Here is a 19256-nt window from a genome sequence, read left to right as displayed (position 1 = left end):
AAGAAGAGTCAGTCTTCTTGTACTTGAGTCGGCGTTGCGCTTTTTGTATTTAATTCCGATGCAATTTCTGTGTTTTATCGTCAATGAGAATGTCAGAGGGATACAGTAAACCTGATGTGAAGCATCTGAATCTTAAACTAGTGCCACAGGAATGGTTCAAATCATAGACAGTAGGAAGAGTCAGTCTTCTTGTTCTTAAGTCGGCATTGTGCCTTTTCTATTTAATTCCGATGCAATTTCCGTGTTTCATCGTCAATAAAAAGGTCCAAGGGACACAGTAAACCTGGAGTGAAGAATCGGAATCCATAACTAGTGTCACAGGAATGGTTCTAATCATAGACAGTAAGAACAGTCAGTCATCTTGTACTTAAGTCGGAATGTGCCTTTTGTATTTCATTCCGATGCAGTTTCTGTGTTTCATCGTCAATAAGAGGGTCAGAGGGATACAGTAAACCTGAAGTGAAGCATCGGATTCTATAACTAGTGACAGAGGAATGGTTCAAAACATAGTCAGTAAGAAAAGTCAGTCTTCTTGTACATAAGTCGGCATTGTGCCTTTTGTATTTAATCCAGATGCAATTTCTGTGTTTCATCGTCAATAAGAAGGTCCAAGGGATACAGTAAACCTGGAGTGAAGCATCGGAATCTATAACTAGTGTCACAGGAATGGTTCAAAACATAGACAGTAAGAAGAGTCAGTCTTCTTGCCTTTAAGTCGGCATTGTGCCTTTTGTATTTAATTCCGATACAATTTCTGTGTTTCATCGTCAATAAGAACGTCCAAGGGATACAGTAAACCTGAAGTGAAGCACGGAATCTATAACTAGTGTCACAGGAATGGTTCAAATCATAGTCAGTAATAAGAGTCAGTCTTCTTGTACTTAAGTCGGCATTGTACCTTTTGTATTTAATTCCGATACATTTTCTGTGTTTCATCGTAAATCAAAAGGTGCAAGGGATACAGTAAACCTGGAGTGAAGCATCGGAATCTATAACTAGTGTCACATGGATGGTTCGAAACATAGACAGTAAGAAGAGTCAGTATTATTGTACTTAAGCTGGCATTGTGCCTTTTGTATTTAATTCCGATGCAATTTCTGTGTTTCATCGTCAATAAGAAACTCCAAGGGATACAGTAAACCAGGAGTGAAGCATCGGAATCTATAACTAGTGTCTCAGCGATGGTTAAAACATAGACAGTAAGAAGAGTCTGTATTCTTGTACTTAAGTCGGCATTGTGACTTTTGCATTTAATTCCGATGCAATTTAAGTGTTCATCGTCCATACGATGGTCAGGGGGATACAGTAAATCTGAAGTGAAGCATCGGAATCTATAACTAGTGTCACAGGAATTGTTCAAAACATAGACAGTAAGAAGAGTCAGTCTTCTTGCACTTAAGTCGGCATTGTGCCTTTTGTATTTAATTCCGATACAATTTCTGTGTTTCATCGTCAATAAGAAGGTACAAGGGATACAGTAAACCTGAAGTGAATCATCGGAATCTATAACTAGTGTCACAGGAATGGTTCAAATCATAGTCAGTAAGAAGAGTCAGTCTTCTTGTACTTAAGTCGGCTTTGTACCTTTTATATTTAATTCCGATGCAATTTCTGTGTTTCATCGTAAATGAGAAGGTCCAAGGGATACAGTAAACCTGGAGTGAAGCATCGGTATCTATAACTAGTGTCACAGGAATGGTTCAAAACATAGACAGTAAGAAGACTCAGTCTTCTTGTATTTATATCGGCATTGTGCCTTTTGTATTTAATTCCGATATAATTTCTGTGTTTCATCGACAATAAGAAGGTTCAAGGGATACAGTAAACCTGAAGTGAAGCATCGGAATCTATAACTAGTGTCACAGGAATGGTTCAAACCATAGTCAGTAAGAAGAATCAGTCTTCTTGTACTTAAGTCGGCATTGTACCTTTTGTATTTAATTCCGATGCAATTTCTGTGTGTCATCGTAAATAAGAAGGTCCAAGGGATACAGTAAACCTGGAGTGAAGCATCGGAATCTATAACTAGTGTCTCAGCGATGGTCAAAAGATAGACGGTAAGAAGAGTCAGTATTCCTGTACTTAAGTCGGCATTGTGCCTTTTGTATTTAATTCCGATGCGATATCTGTGTTTCATCGTATATAAGAAGGTCAGGGGGATACAGTAAACCTGGAGTGAAGCATCGGAATCCATAACTAGTGTCACAGGAATGGTTCTAATCATAGACAGTAAGAACAGTCAGTCATCTTGTACTTAAGTCGGAATGTGCCTTTTGTATTTCATTCCGATGCAGTTTCTGTGTTTCATCGTCAATAAGAGGGTCAGAGGGATAAGTAAACCTGAAGTGAAGCATCGGATTCTACAACTAGTGTCAGAGGAATGGTTCAAAACATAGTCAGTAAGAAGAGTCAGTCTTCTTGTACATAAGTCGGCATTGTGCCTTTTGTATTTAATCCAGATGCAATTTCTGTGTTTCATCGTCAATAAGAAGGTCCAAGGGTTACAGTAAACCTGGAGAGAAGCATCGGAATCTATAACTAGTGTCACAGGAATGGTTCAAATCATAGACAGTAAGAAGAGTCAGTCTTCTTGCCTTTAAGTCGGCATTGTGCCTTTTGTATTTAGTTCCGATACAATTTCTGTGTTTCATCGTCAATAAGAAGGTCCAAGGGATACAGTAAACCTGAAGTGAAGCACGGAATCTATAACTAGTGTCACAGGATTGGTTCAAATCATAGTCAGTAATAAGAGTCAGTCTTCTTGTACTAAAGTCGGCATTCTACCTTTTGTATTTAATTCCGATGCATTTTCTGTGTTTCATCGTAAATCAAAAGGTCCAAGGGATACAATAAACCTGGAGTGAAGCATCGGAATCTGTAACTAGTGTCACAGGGATGGTTCGAAACATAGACAGTAAGAAGAGTCAGTATTATTGTACTTAAGCTGGCATTGTGCGTTTTGTATTTAATTCCGATGCAATTTCTGTGATACATCGTCAATAAGAAACTCCAAGTTGTACAGTAAACCTGGAGTGAAGCATCGGAATCTATAACTAGTGTCTGAGCGATGGTTAAAACATAGACAGTAAGAAGAGTCTGTATTCTTGTACTTAAGTCGGCATTGTGACTTTTGTATTTAATTCCGATGCAATTTCTGTGTTCATCGTCAATACGACGGTCAGGGGGATACAGTAAATCTGAAGTGAAGCATCGGAATCTATAACTAGTGTCACAGGAATGGTTCAAAACATAGACAGTAAGAGGAGTCAGTCTTCTTGCACTTAAGTCGGCATTGTGCCTTTTGTATTTAATTCCGATACAATTTCTGTGTTTCATCGTCAATAAGAAGGTACAAGGGATACAGTAAACCTGAAGTGAATCATCGGAATCTATAACTAGTGTCACAGGAATGGTTCAAATCATAGTCAGTAAGAAGAGTCAGTCTTCTTGTACTTAAGTCGGCTTTGTACCTTTTATATTTAATTCCGATGCAATTTCAGTGTTTCATCGTAAATGAGAAGGTCCAAGGGATACAGTAAACCTGGAGTGAAGCATCGGTATCTATAACTAGTGTCACAGGAATGGTTCAAAACATAGACAGTAGGAAGATCAGTCTTCTTGTACTTAAGTCGGCATTGTGCCTTTTCTATATAATTTCGATGCAATTTCTGTGTTTCATCGTCAATAAGAAGGTCCAAGGGATACAGTAAACATGGAGTGAAGCATCGGAATCTATAACTAGTGTCACAGGGATGGTTCGAAACATAGACAGTAAGAAGAGTCAGTCATCTTGTACTTCAGTCGGAATGTGCCTTTTGTATTTAATTCCGATGCAATTTCTGTGTTTCATCGTCAATAAGAGGGTCAGAGGGATACAGTAAACCTGAAGTGAAGCATCGGATTCTATAACTAGTGTCAGAGGAATGGTTCAAATCATAGTCAGTAAGAAGAGTCAGTCTTCTTGTACATAAGTCGGCATTGTGCCTTTTGTATTTAATCCAGATGCAATTTCCGTGTTTCATCGTCAATAAGAAGGTCCAAGGGATACAGTAAACCTGGAGTGAAGCATCGGAATCTATAACTAGTGTCACAGGAATGGTTCAAAACATAGACAGTAAGAAGAGTCAGTCTTCTTGCCTTTAAGTCGGCATTGTGCCTTTTGTATTTAATTCCGATACAATTTCTGTGTTTCATCGTCAATAAGAAGGTCCAAGGGATACAGTAAACCTGAAGTGAAGCACGGAACCTATAACTAGTGTCACAGGAATGGTTCAAATCATAGCCAGTAATAAGAGTCAGTCTTCTTGTACTTAAGTCGGCATTGTACCTTTTGTATTTAATTCCGATGCATTTTCTGTGTTTCATCGTAAATCAAAAGGTCCAAGGGATACAGTAAACCTGGAGTGAAGCATCGGAATCTATAACTAGTGTCACAGGGATGGTTCGAAACATAGACAGTAAGAAGAGTCAGTATTATTGTACTTAAGCTGGCATTGTGCCTTTTGTATTTAATTCGGATGCAATTTCTGTGTTTCATCGTCAATAAGAAGCTCCAAGGGATACAGTAAGTCTGAAGTGAAGCATCGGAATCTATAACTAGTGTCACAGGAATGGTTCAAAACATAGACAGTAAGAAGAGTCAGTCTTCTAGTACTTGAGTCGGCATTGTACCTTTTGTATTTAATTCCAATGCAATTTCTGTGTTTCATCGTCAATAAGAAGGTCAGGGGGATACAGTAAAACTGATGTGAAGCATCGGAATATATAACTAGTGTCACAGGAATGGTTAAAAACATAGACAGTAAGTAGAGTCAGTCTTCTTGTACTTAAGTCGGCATTGCGCTTTTTGTATTCAATTCCGATGCAATTTCTGTGTTTCATCGTCAATGAGAATGTCAGAGGGATACAGTAAACCTGAAGTGAAGCATCGGAATCTAAAACTAGTGTCACAGGAATGGTTCAAATCATAGACAGTAGGAAGAGTCAGTCTTCTTGCTCTTAAGTCGGCATTGTGCCTTTTCCATTTAATTCCGATGCAATTTCCGTGTTTCATCGTCAATAAGGAGGACCAAGGGACACAGTAAACCTGGAGTGAAGCATCGTAATCCATAACTAGTGTCAGAGGAATGGTTCATAACATAGTCAGTAAGAAGAGTCAGTCTTCTTGTACATAAGTCGGCCTTGTGCCTTTTGTATTTAATACAGATGCAATTTCTGTGTTCCATCGTCAATAAGAAGGTCCAAGGGATACAGTAAACCTGGAGTGAAGCATCGGAATCTATAACTAGTGTCACAGGAATGGTTCAAAACATAGACAGGAAGAAGAGTCAGTCTTCTTGCACTTAAGTCGGCATTGTGCCTTTTGTATTTAATTCCGATACAATTTCTGTGTTTCATCGTCAACAAGAAGGTCCAAGGGATACAGTAAACCTGAAGTGAAGCATCGGAATCTATAACTAGTGTCAGAGGAATGGTTCAAATCATAGTCAGTAAGAAGAGTCAGTCTTCTTGTACTTAAGTCGGCATTGTACCTCTTGTATTTAATTCCGATGCAATTTCTGTGTTTCATCGTAAATAAGAAGGTCCAAGGGATACAGTAAACCTGGAGTGAAGCATCGGTATCTATAACTAGTGTCACAGGAATGGTTCAAATCATAGTCAGTAAGAAGAGTCAGTCTTCTAGTACTTGAGTCGGCATTGTGCGTTTTGTATTTAATTCCGATGCAATTTCTGTGTTTCATCGTCAATAAGAAGGTCAGGGGGATACAGTAAAACTGAAGTGAAGCATCGGAATCTATAACTAGTGTCACAGGAATGGTTAAAAACATAGACAGTAAGAAGAGTCAGTCTTCTTGTACTTAAGTCGAATTTGCGCTTTTTGTATTTAATTCTGATGCAATTTCTGCGTTTCATCGTCAACAAGAGGGTGTGAGGGATACAATAAACCTGAAGTGAAGCATCGGAATCTATAACTAGTGTCAGAGGAATGGTTCAAAACATAGTCAGTAAGAAGAGTCAGTATTCTTGTACTTAAGCCGGCATTGTGCCTTTTGTATTTAATTCCGATGCAATTTCTGTGTTTCATCGTCAATAAGAAGCTCCAAGGGATACAGTAAACCTGGAGTGAAGCATCGGAATCTATAACTTGTGTCTCAGCGAGGGTTAAAACATAGACGGTAAGAAGAGTAAGTATTCTTGTTCTTAAGTCGGCATTGTGCCTTTTGTATTTAATTCCGGTGCGATTTCTGTGTTTCATCGTCAATAAGAAGGTCAGAGGGATACAGTGAACCTGAAGTGAAGCATCTGAATCTATAACTAGTGTCACAGGAATGGTTCAAAGCATAGACAGGAACAAAAGCCAGTCTTCTTGTACTTGAGTCGGCATTGTGCCTTTTGTATTTAGTTCCGATGCAATTTCTGTGTTCATCGTCAATACGACGGTCAGGGGGATACAGTAAATCTGAAGTGAAGCATCGGAATCTATAACTAGTGTCACAGGAATGGTTCAAAACATAGACAGTTAGAAGAGTCAGTCTTCTAGTACTTGAGTCGGCATTGTGCCTTTTGTCTTTAATTCCGCTGCAATTTCTGTGTTTCATCGTCAATAAGAAGGTCAGGGGGATACAGTAAAACTGAAGTGAAGCACCGGAATCTATAACTAGTGTCACAGGAATGGTTAAAAACATAGACAGTAAGAAGTGTCAGTCTTCTTGTACTTAAGTCAGTCTTGCGCTTTTTGTATTTAATTCTGATGCACTTTCTGTGTTTCATCGTCAATAAGTGGGTCAGAGGGATACAGTAAACCTAAAGTGAAGAATCGGAATCTATAACTAGTGTCAGAGGAATGGTTCAAAACATAGTCAGTAAGAAGAGTCAATCTTCTTGTACATAAGTCGGCATTGTGCCTTTTGTATTTAATCCAGATGCAATTTCTGTGTTTCATCGTCAATAAGAAGGTCCAAGGGATACAGTAAACCTGGAGTGAAGCATCGGAATCTATAACTAGTGTCACAGGAATGGTTCAAAACATAGACAGTAAGAAGAGTCAGTCTTCTTGCACTTAAGTCGGCATTGTGCCTTTTGTATTTAATTCCGATGCGATTTCGGTGTTTCACCGTAAATAAGAAGGTCCAAGGGATACAGTAAACCTGGAGTGAAGCATCGGAATCTATAACTAGTGTCACAGGGATGGTTCGAAACATAGACAGTAAGAAGAGTCAGTATTCTTGTACTTAAGCCGGCAATGTGCCTTTTGTATTTAATTCCGATCCAATTTCTGTGTTTCATCGTCAATAAGAAGCTCCAAGGGATTCAGTAAACCTGGAGTGAAGCATCGGAATCTATACCTAGTGTCTTAGGAAAGGTTAAAACATAGACGGTAAGAAGAGTCTGTATTCTTGTACTTAAGTCGGTATTATGCCTTTTGTATTTAATTCCGATGCGATTTCGGTGTTTGATCGTCAATAAGAAGGTCAGGGGGATGCAGTAAATCTGAAGTGAAGCATCGGAATATATAACTAGTGTCACAGGAATGGTTCAAAACATAGACAGTAGGAAGAGTCAGTCTACTTGTTCTTAAGTCGGCATTGTGCCTTTTCTATTTAATTCCGATACAATTTCCGTGCTTCATCGTCAATAAGAAGGTCCAAGAGACACAGTAAACCTGGAGTGAAGCATCGGAATCCATAACTAGTGTCACAGGAATGGTTCAAAACATAGACAGTAAGAACAGTCAGTCATCTTGTACTTAAGTCGGAATGTGCCTTTTGTATTTAATTCCGATGCAATTTCTGTGTCTCATCGTCAATAAGAGGGTCAGTGTGATACAGTAAACCTGAAGTGAAGCATCGGAATCTATAACTAGTATCAGAGGAATGGTTCAAAACATAGTCAGTAAGAAGAGTCAGTCTTCTTGTACATAAGTCGGCATTGCGCCTTTTGTTTTTAATCCAGATGCAATTTCTGTGTTTCATCGTCAATAAGAAGGTCCAAGGGATACAGTAAACCTGGGGTGAAGCATCGGAATCTATAACTAGTGTCACAGGAATGGTTAAAATCATAGACAGTAAGAAGAGTCAGTCTTCTTGCACTTAAGTCGGCATTGTGCCTTTTGTATTTAATTCCGATACAATTTCTGTGTTTCATCGTCAATAAGAAGTTCAGGGGGATACAGTAAAACTGAAGTGAAGCATCGGAATCTATAACTAGTGTCACAGGCATGGTTAAAAACATAGACAGTAAGAAGAGTTAGTCTTCTTGTACTTGAGTCGGCATTGTGCCTTTTGTAATTAATTGCGATGCAATTTCTGTGTTTCATCGTCAATAAGAAGGTCAGGCGGATACAGTAAAACTGAAGTGAAGCATCGGAATCTATAACTAGTGTCGCAGGAATGGTTAAAATCATAGACAGTAAGAAGAGTCAGTCTTCTTGTACTTGAGTCGGCATTGCGCTTTTTGTATTTAATTCCGATGCAATTTCTGTGTTTCATCGTCAATGAGAATGTCAGAGGGATACAGTATACCTGAAGTGAAGCATCGGAATCTAAAACTAGTGTCACAGGAATGGTTCAAATCATAGACAGTAGGAAGATTCAGTCTTCTTGTTCTTAAGTCGGCATTGTGAAGTTTCTATTTAATGCCGATGCAATTTCCGTGTTTCATCGTCAATAAGAAGGTCCAAGGGACACAGTAAACCTGGAGTGAAGCATCGGAATCCATAACTAATGTCACAGGAATGGTTCTAATCATAGACAGAAAGAACAGTCAGTCATCTTGTACTTAGGTCGGAATGTGCCTTTTGTATTTAATTCCGATGCAATTTCTGTGTTTCATCGTCAATAAGAGGGTCAGTGTGATACAGTAAACCTGAAGTGTAGCATCGGAATCTATAACTAGTATCGGAGGAATGGTTCAAAACATAGTCAGTAAGAAGAGTCAGTCTTCTTGTACATAAGTCGGCATTGCGCCTTTTGTTTTTAATCCAGATGCAATTTCTGTGTTTCATCGTCAATAAGAAGGTCCAAGGGATACAGTAAACCTGGGGTGAAGCATCGGAATCTATAACTAGTGTCACAGGAATGGTTCAAATCATAGATAGTAAGAAGAGTCAGTCTTCTTGCCCTTAAGTCGGCATTGTGCCTTTTGTATTTAATTCCGATACAATTTCTGTGTTTCATCGTCAATAAGAAGTTCAGGGGGATACAGTAAAACTGAAGTGAAGCATCGGAATCTATAACTAGTGTCACAGGAATGGTTAAAAACATAGACAGTAAGAAGAGTTAGTCTTCTTGTACTTGAGTCGGCATTGTGCCTTTTGTAATTAATTCCGATGCAATTTCTGTGTTTCATCGTCAATAAGAAGGTCAGGGGGATACAGTAAAACTGAAGTGTAGCATCGGAATTTATAACTAGTGTCGCAGGAATGGTTAAAATCATAGACAGTAAGAAGAGTCAGTCTTCTTGTACTTGAGTCGGCATTGCGCTTTTTGTATTTAATTCCGATGCAATTTCTGTGTTTCATCGTCAATGAGAATGTCAGAGGGATACAGTAAACCTGAAGTGAAGCATCGGAATCTAAAACTAGTGTCACAGGAATGGTTCAAATCATAGACAGTAGGAAGATTCGGTCTTCTTGTTCTTAAGTCGGCATTGTGAATTTTCTATTTAATGCCGATGCAATTTCCGTGTTTCATCGTCAATAAGAAGGTCCAAGGGACACAGTAAACCTGGAGTGAAGCATCGGAATCCATAACTAATGTCACAGGAATGGTTCTAATCATAGACAGAAACAACAGTCAGTCATCTTGTACTTAGGTCGGAATGTGCCTTTTGTATTTAATTCCGATGCAATTTCTGTGTTTCATCGTCAATAAGAGGGTCAGAGGGATACAGTAAACCTGAAGTGAAGCATCGGAATCTATAACTAGTGTCAGAGGAATGGTTCAAAACATAGTCAGTAAGAAGAGTCAGTCTTCATGTACATAAGTCGGCATTGTGCCATTTGTATTTAATCCAGATGCAATTTCTGTGTTTCATCGTCAATAAGAAGGTCCAAGTGATACAGTAAATCTGGAGTGAAGCATCGGAATCTATAACTAGTGTCACAGGAATGGTTCAAAACATAGACAGTAAGAAGAGTCAGTCTTCTTGCCTTTAAGTCGGCATTGTGCCTTTTGTATTTAATTCCGATACAATTTCTGTGTTTCATCGTCAATAAGAAGGTCCAAGGGATACAGTAAACCTGAAGTGAAGCATGGAATCTATAACTAGTGACACAGGAATGGTTCAAATCATAGTCAGTAAGAAGAGTCAGTCTTCTTGAACTTAAGTCGGCATTGTACCTTTTTTATTCAATTCCGATGCATTTTCTGTGTTTCATCCTAAATAAGAAGTTCAGGGGGATACAGTAAAACTGAAGTGAAGCATCGGAATCTATAACTAGTGTCATAGGAATGGTTAAAAACATAGACAGTAAGAAGAGTTAGTCTTCTTGTACTTGAGTCGGCATTGTGCCTTTTGTAATTAATTCCGATGCAATTTCTGTGTTTCATCGTCAATAAGAAGGTCAGGGGGATACAGTAAAACTGAAGTGAAGCATCGGAATCTATAACTAGTGTCGCAGGAATGGTTAAAATCATAGACAGTAAGAAGAGTCAGTCTTCTTGTACTTGAGTCGGCATTGCGCTTTTTGTATTTAATTCCGATGCAATTTCTGTGTTTCATTGTCAATGAGAATGTCAGAGGGATACAGTAAACCTGAAGTGAAGCATCGGAATCTAAAACTAGTGTCACAGGAATGGTTCAAATCATAGACAGTAGGAAAATTCAGTCTTCTTGTTCTTAAGTCGGCATTGTGAATTTTCTATTTAATTCCGATGCAATTTCCGTGTTTCATCGTCAATAAGAAGGTCCAAGGGACACAGTAAACCTGGAGTGAAGCATCGGAATCCATAACTAGTGTCACAGGAATGGTTCTAATCATAGACAGTAAGAACAGTCAGTCATCTTGTACTTAAGTCGGAATGTGCCTTTTGTATTTAATTCCGATACAATTTCTGGGTTTCATCGTCAATAAGAGGGTCAGAGGGATACAGTAAACCTGGAGTGAAGCATCGGAATCTATAACTAGTGTCACAGGGATGGTTCGAAACATAGACAGTAAGAAGAGTCAGTATTATTGTACTTAAGCCGGCATTGTGCCTTTTGTATTTAATTCCGATGCAATTTCTGTGTTTCATCGTCAATTAGAAACTCCAAGGGATACAGTAAACCTGGAGTGAAGCATCGAAATCTATAACTAGTGTCTGAGCGATGGTTAAAACATAGACAGTAAGAAGAGTCAGTATTCTTGTACTTTAGTCGGCATTGTGACTTTTGTATTTAGTTCCGATGCAATTTCTGTGTTCATCGTCAATACGACGGTCAGGGGGATACAGTAAATCTGAAGTGAAGCATCGGAATCTATAACTAGTGTCACAGGAATGGTTCAAAACATAGACAGGAAGAAGAGTCAGTCTTCTACTACTTGAGTCGACATTGTGCCTTTTGTATTTAATTCTGATATAATTTCTGTGTTTCATCGTCAATAAGAAGGTAAGAGGGATACAGCAAACCTGAAGTTAAGCATCGGAATCTATAACTACTGTCACAGGAAAGGTTCAAACATAGACAGTAAGAAGAGTCAGTCTGCTTGCACTAAAGTTGGCATTGTGCCTTTTGTATTTAATTAAGATGCAATTTCTGTGTTTCGTCGTCAATAAGAAGGTGCGAGGGAGACAGTAAACCTGAAGTGAAGCATCGGACTCTAAAACTGGTCTCACAGAAAAGGTTCAAAACATAGACAGTAAGAAGAGCCAGACTTCTTGTACCTGAGTCCGCATTGTGCCTTTTGAATTTAATTCCCATGCAATCTCTGTGTCTCACTGTCAATTAGTGGGTCAGCTGGATACAGTAAACCTGAAGTGAAGCATCGGAATCTATAACTAGTGCCACAGGAATGGTTCAAATCATAGACAGGAAGAAGAGTCAGTTTTCTTGTACTTAAGTCGGCATTGTGCCTTTTCTATTTAATTCCGATGCAATTTCTGTGTTTCGTCGTCAATAAGAAAGTCCAAGGGATACAGTAAACCTGAAATGAGGCATCGGAATCCAAAACCGGTCTCACAGTAAAGGTTCAAAACATAGACAGTAAGAAGCGCCAGACTTCTTGCACTTGAGTCGTCATTGTGCCTTTTGTATTTAATTCTGATGCAATTTCTGTGTTTTATCATCAATAAGACGGTCAGAGGAACACAGTAAAACTGAAGTTAAGCATCGGAATCTATAACTAGTGTCACGGGAATGGTTCAAAACATAGACAGTAAGAAGAGCCAGTCTACTTGTACTTGAGCCGGAATTGTGCCCTTTGTATTTAATTCCGATGCAATTTCTGTGTTTCATCCTCAATAAGAAGGTCATCTGGATACAGTAAACCTGAAGTGAAGCATCTGAATCTATAACTAGTGTCACAGGAAAGGTTCAAGGCATAGACAGGAAGAAGAGTCAGTCTTCTTGTACTTAAGTCGGCCTTGCGCTTTTTGTATTTAATTCTGATGCAATTTCTGTGTTTCATCGTCAATAAGTGGGTCGGAGGGATACAGTAAACCTGAAGTGAAGCATCGGAATCTATAACTAGTGTCAGAGGAATGGTTCAAAACATAGACAGTTAGAAGAGTCAGTCTTCTAGTACTTGAGTCGGCATTGTGCCTTTTGTCTTTAATTCCGCAGCAATTTCTGTGTTTCATCGTCAATAAGAAGGTCAGGGTGATACAGTAAAACTGAAGTGAAGCACCGGACTCTATAACTAGTGTCACAGGAATGGTTAAAAACATAGACAGTAAGAAGAGTCAGTCTTCTTGTACTTAAGTCGGCCTTGCGCTTTTTGTATTTAATTCTGATGCAATTTCTGTGTTTCATCGTCAATAAGTGGGTCAGAGGGATACAGTAAACCTGAAGTGAAGCAACGAAATCTATAACTAGTGTCAAAGGAATGGTTCAAAACATAGTCAGTAAGAAGAGTCAATCTTCTTGTACATAAGTCGGCATTGTGCCTTTTGTATTTAATCCAGATGCAATTTCTGTGTTTCATCGTCAATAAGAAGGTCCAAGGGATACAGTAAACCTGGAGTGACGCATCGGAATCTATAACTAGTGTCACAGGAATGGTTCAAAACATAGACAGTAAGAAGAGTCAGTCTCCTTGCACTTAAGTCGGCATTGTGCCTTTTGTATTTAATTCCGATACAATTTCTGTGTTTCATCGTCAATAAGAAGGTACAAGGGTCACAGTAAACCTGAAGTGAAGCGTAGGAATCTATAACTAGTGTCACAGGAATGGTTCAAATCATAGTCAGTAAGAAGAGTCAGTCTTCTTGTACTTAAGTTGGCATTGTACCTTTTGTATTTAATTCCGATGCAATTTCTGTGTTTCACCGTAAATAAGAAGGTCCAAGGGATACAGTAAACATGGAGTGAAGCATCGGTATCTATAGCTAGTGTCACAGGAATGGTTCAAAACATAGACAGTAGGAAGAGTCAGTCTTCTTGTACTTAAGTCGGCATTGTGCCTTTTCCATATAATTCCGATGCAATTTCTGTGTTTCATCGTCAATAAGAAGGTCCAAGGGATACAGTAAACCTGGAGTGAAGCATCGGAATCTATACCTAGTGTCTTAGGAAAGGTTAAAACATAGACGGTAAGAAGAGTCTGTATTCTTGTACTTAAGTCGGTATTGTGCCTTTTGTATTTAATTCCGATGCGATTTCGGTGTTTGATCGTCAATAAGAAGGTCAGGGGGATGCAGTAAATCTGAAGTGAAGCAACGGAATCTATAACTAGTGTCACAGGAATGGTTCAAAACATAGACAGTAAGAAGAGTCAGTCTTCTAGTTCTTGAGTCGGCATTGTGCCTTTTGTATTTAATTCCGATGCAATATCTGTGTTCATCGTCAATACGACCGTCAGGGGGATACAGTAAATCTGAAGTGAAGCATCGGAATCTATAACTAGTGTCACAGGAATGGTTCAAAACATAGACAGTAAGAAGAGTCAGTCTTCTACTACATGAGTCGGCATTGTGCCTTTTGTATTTAATTCCGATGCAATTTCTGTGTTTCATCGTCAATGAGAATGTCAGAGGGATACAGTAAACCTGAAGTGAAGCATCGGAATCTAAAGCTAGTGTCACAGGAATGGTTCAAATCATAGACAGTAGGAAGAGTCAGTCTTCTTGTACTTGAGTCGGCATTGTGCCTTTTGTAAATAATTCCGATGCAATTTCTGTGTTTCATCGTCAATAAGGAGGTCAGGGGGATACAGTAAAACTGAAGTGAAGCATCGGAAACTATAACTAGTGTCGCAGGAATGGTTAAAATCATAGACAGTAAGAAGAGTCAGTCTTCTTGTACTTGAGTCGGCATTTCGCTTTTTGTATTTAATTCCGATGCAATTTCTGTGTTTCATCGTAATGAGAATGTCAGAGGGATACAGTAATCCTGAAGTGAAGCATCGGAATCTAAAACTAGTGTCACTGGAATGGTTCAAATCATAGACAGTAGGAAGATTCAGTCTTCTTGTTCTTAAGTCGGCATTGTGAATTTTCTATTTAATGCCGATGCAATTTCCGTGTTTCATCGTCAATAAGAAGGTCCAAGGGACACAGTAAACCTGGAGTGAAGCATCGGAATCCATAACTAATGTCACAGGAATGGTTCTAATCATAGACAGAAAGAACAGTCAGTCATCTTGTACTTAGGTCGGAATGTGCCTTTTGTATTTAATTCCGATGCAATTTCTGTGGTTCATCGTCAATAAGAGGGTCAGAGGGATACAGTAAACCTGAAGTGAAGCATCGGAATCTATAACTAGTGTCACAGGAATGGTTAAAATCATAGTCAGTAAGAAGAGTCAGTCTTCTTGTACATAAGTCGGCATTGTGCCTTTTGTATTTAATCCAGATGCAATTTCTGTGTTTCATCGTCAATAAGAAGGTCCAAGTGATACAGTAAATCTGGAGTGAAGCATCGGAATCTATAACTAGTGTCACAGGAATGGTTCAGAACATAGACAGTAAGAAGAGTCAGTCTTCTTGCCTTTAAGTCGGCATTGTGCCTTTTGTATTTAATTCCGATACAATTTCTGTGTTACATCGTCATTAAGAAGGTCCAAGGGATACAGTAAACCTGAAGTGAAGCACAGAATCTATAACTAGTGACACAGGAATGGTTCAAATCATAGTCAGTAAGAAGAGTCAGTCTTCTTGTACTTAAGTCGGCATTGTACCTTTTGTATTTAATTCCGATGCATTTTCTGTGTTTCATCGTAAATAAGAAGTTCAGGGGGATACAGTAAAACTGAAGTGAAGCATCGGAATCTATAACTAGTGTCACAGGAATGGTTAAAAACATAGACAGTAAGAAGAGTTAGTCTTCTTGTACTTGAGTCGGCATTGTGCCTTTTGTAATTAATTCCGATGGAATTTCTGTGTTTCATCGTCTATAAGAAGGTCAGGGGGATACAGTAAAACTGAAGTGAAGCATCGGAATCTATAACTAGTGTCGCAGGAATGGTTAAAATCATAGACAGTAAGAAGAGTCAGTCGTCTTGTACTTGAGTCGGCATTGCGCTTTTTGTGTTTAATTCCGATGCAATTTCTGTGTTTCATCGTCAATGAGAATGTCAGAGGGATACAGTAAACCTGAAGTGAAGCATCGGAATCTATAACTAGTGTCGCAGGAATGGTTAAAATCATAGACAGTAAGAAGAGTCAGTCTTCTTGTACTTGAGTCGGCATTGCGCTTTTTGTATTCAATTCCGATGCAATTTCTGTGTTTCATCGTCAATTAGAAACTCCAAGGGATACAGTAAACCTGGAGTGAAGCATCGGAATCTATAACTAGTGTCTCAGCGATGGTTAAAACATAGACAGTAAGAAGAGTCAGTCTTCTAGTACTTGAGTCGACATTGTGCCTTTTGTATTTAATTCCGATGCAATTTCTGTGTTTCATCGTCAATAAGAAGGTAAGAGGGATACAGCAAACCTGAAGTTAAGCATCGGAATCTATTACTACTGTCACAGGAAAGGTTCAAACATAGATAGTAAGAAGAGTCAGTCTGCTTGCACTAAAGTTGGCATTGTGCCTTTTGTATTTAATTCCGATGCAATTTCTGTGTTTCATCGTCAATAAGAAGGTCAGCTGGATACAGTAACCCTGAAGTGAAGCATCTGAACCTATAACTAGTGTCACAGGAATGGTTCAAAGCATAGACAGAAAGAAGAGCCAGTCTTCTTGTACTTGAGTCGGCATTGAGCCTTTTGTATTTAATTCCGAAGCAATTTCTGTTTTCATCGTCAATACGACGGTCAGGGGGATACAGTAAATCAGAAGTGAAGCATCGGAATCTATAACTAGTATCACAGGAATGGTTAGAAACATAGACAGTAAGAAGAGTCAGTCTTCTTGTACTTAAGTCTGCATTGTGCCTTTTGTATTTAATTCCGGTGCAATTTCTGTGTTTCATCTCAATAAGAAGGTCAGCTGGATACAGTAAACCTGAAGTGAAGCATCAGAATCTATATCTAGTGTCACAGGAATGGTTGAAAATCATAGATATTAAGAAGAGTCTGTTTTCATTTACTTAAGTCGGAATTGTGCCTTTTGTATTTAATTCCGATGCAATTTCTGTGTTTCGTCGTCAATAAGAAGGTCCGAGGGAGACAGTAAACCTGAAGTGAAGCATCAACCTCTAAAACTGGTCTCACAGAAAAGGTTCAAAACATAGACAGTAAGAAGAGCCGGACTTCTTGTACCTGAGTCGGCATTGTGCCTTTTGAATTTAATTCCCATGCAATCTCTGTGTTTCTGCGTCAAAAACACGGTCAGCGGGATACAGTAAACCTGAAGTGAAGCATCGGAATCTATAACTAGTGTCACAGGAATGGTTCAAAACAAAGGCAGTAGGAAGAGTCAGTCTTCTTGTACTTAGGTCGGCATTTTGCCTTTTGTATATAGTTCTGCTGCAATGTCTGTGTTTCATTGTCAATTAGTAGGTCAGCTGGATACAGTAAACCTGAAGTGAAGCATCGGTATCTATAACTAGTGTCACAGGAATGGTTCAAATCATAGACAGGAAGAAGAGTCAGTTTTCTTGTACTTAAGTCGGCATTGTGCCTTTTCTATTTATTCCGATGCAATTTCTGTGTTTCGTCGTCAATAAGAAAGTCCAAGGTTACAGTAAACCGGAAATGAGGCATCGGAATCCAAAACCGGTCTCACAGTAAAGGTTCAAAACATAGACAGTAAGAAGCACCAGTTTTCTTGCACTTGTGTCGTCATTGTGCCTTTTGTATTTAATTCTGATGCAATTTCTGTGTTTTATCATCTATAAGACGGTCAGAGGAATACAGTAAAACTGAAGTGAAGCATCGGAATCTATAACTAGTGTCAAAGGAATGGTTCAAAACATAGACAGTAAGAAGAGTCAGTCTTCTTGTACTTAAGTTGGCATTGTACCTTTTGTATTTAATTTCGATGCAATTTCTGTGTTTCACCGTAAATAAGAAGGTCCAAGGGATACAGTAAACCTGGAGTGAAGCATCGGAATCTATAACTAGTGTCACAGGAATGGTTCAAAACATAGACAGTAAGAAGAGTCAGTCTTCTTGCACTTAAGTCGGCATTGTGCCTTTTGTATTTAATTCCGATACAATTTCTGTGTTTCATCGTCAATAAGAAGGTACAAGGGACACAGTAAACCTGGAGTGAAGCGTAGGAATCTATAACTAGTGTCACAGGAATGGTTCAAATCATAGTCAGTAAGAAGAGTCAGTATTCTTGTACTTAGGTTGGCATTGTACCTTTTGTATTTAATTTCGACGCAATTTCTGTGTTTCACCGTAAATAAGAAGGTCCAAGGGATACAGTAAACCTGGAGTGAAGCATCGGTATCTATAACTAGTATCACAGGAATGGTTCAAAACATAGACAGTAGGAAGAGTCAGTCTTCTTGTACTTAAGTCGGCATTGTGCTTTTTCTATATAATTCCGATATAATTTCTGTGTTTCATCGTCAATAAGAAGGTCCAAGGGATACAGTAAACCTGGAGTGAAGCATCGGAATCTATAACTAGTGTCACAGGGATGGTTCGAAACATAGACAGTAAGAAGAGTCAGTATTCTTGTACTTAAGCCGGCAATGCGCCTTTTGTATTTAATTCCGATGCAATTTCTGTGTTTCATCGTCAATAAGAAGCTCCGAGGGATACAGTAAACCTGGAGTGAAGCATCGGAATCTATACCTAGTGTCTTAGGAAAGGTTAAAACGTAGACGGTAAGAAGAGTCTGTATTCTTGTACTTAAGTCGGTATTCTGCCTTTTGTATTTAATTCCGATGCGATTTCTGTGTTTGATCGTCAATAAGAGGGTCAGTGTGATACAGTACACCTGAAGTGAAGCATCGGAATCTATAACTAGTATCAGAGGAATGGTTCAAAACATAGTCAGTAAGAAGAGTCAGTCTTCTTGTACATAAGTCGGCATTGCGCCTTTTGTTTTTAATCCAGATGCAATTTCTGTGTTTCATCGTCAATAAGAAGGTCCAAGGGATACAGTAAACCTGGGGTGAAGCATCGGAATCTATAACTAGTGTCACAGGAATGGTTCAAATCATAGAGAGTAAGAAGAGTCAGTCTTCTTGCACTTAAGTCGGCATTGTGCCTTTTGTATTTAATTCCGATACAATTTCTGTGTTTCATCGTCAATAAGAAGTTCAGGGGGATACAGTAAAACTGAAGTGAAGCATCGGAATCTATAACTAGTGTCACAGGAATGGTTAAAAACATAGACAGTAAGAAGAGTTAGTCTTCTTGTACTTGAGTCGGCATTGTGCCTTTTGTAATTAATTCCGATGCAATTTCTGTGTTTCATCGTCAATAAGAAGGTCAGGGGGATACAGTAACACTGAAGTGAAGCATCGGAATCTATAACTAGTGTCGCAGGAATGGTTAAAATCTTAGACAGTAAGAAGATTCAGTCTTCTTGTTCTTAAGTCGGCATTGTGAATTTTCTATTTAATGCCGATGCAATTTCCGTGTTTCATCGTCAGTAAGAAGGTCCAAGGGACACAGTAAACCTGGAGTGAAGCATCGGAATCCATAACTAACGTCACAGGAATGGTTCTAATCATAGACAGTAGGAAGATTCAGTCTTCTTGTTCTTAA

The sequence above is a fragment of the Schistocerca americana genome, unplaced genomic scaffold (assembly GCF_021461395.2).
Source record: "Schistocerca americana isolate TAMUIC-IGC-003095 unplaced genomic scaffold, iqSchAmer2.1 HiC_scaffold_13, whole genome shotgun sequence".
NCBI lineage: Eukaryota > Metazoa > Arthropoda > Insecta > Orthoptera > Acrididae > Schistocerca > Schistocerca americana.
The sequence above is the reverse complement of the archived record's forward strand: the minus strand, read 5'-3'. Positions refer to the sequence as shown.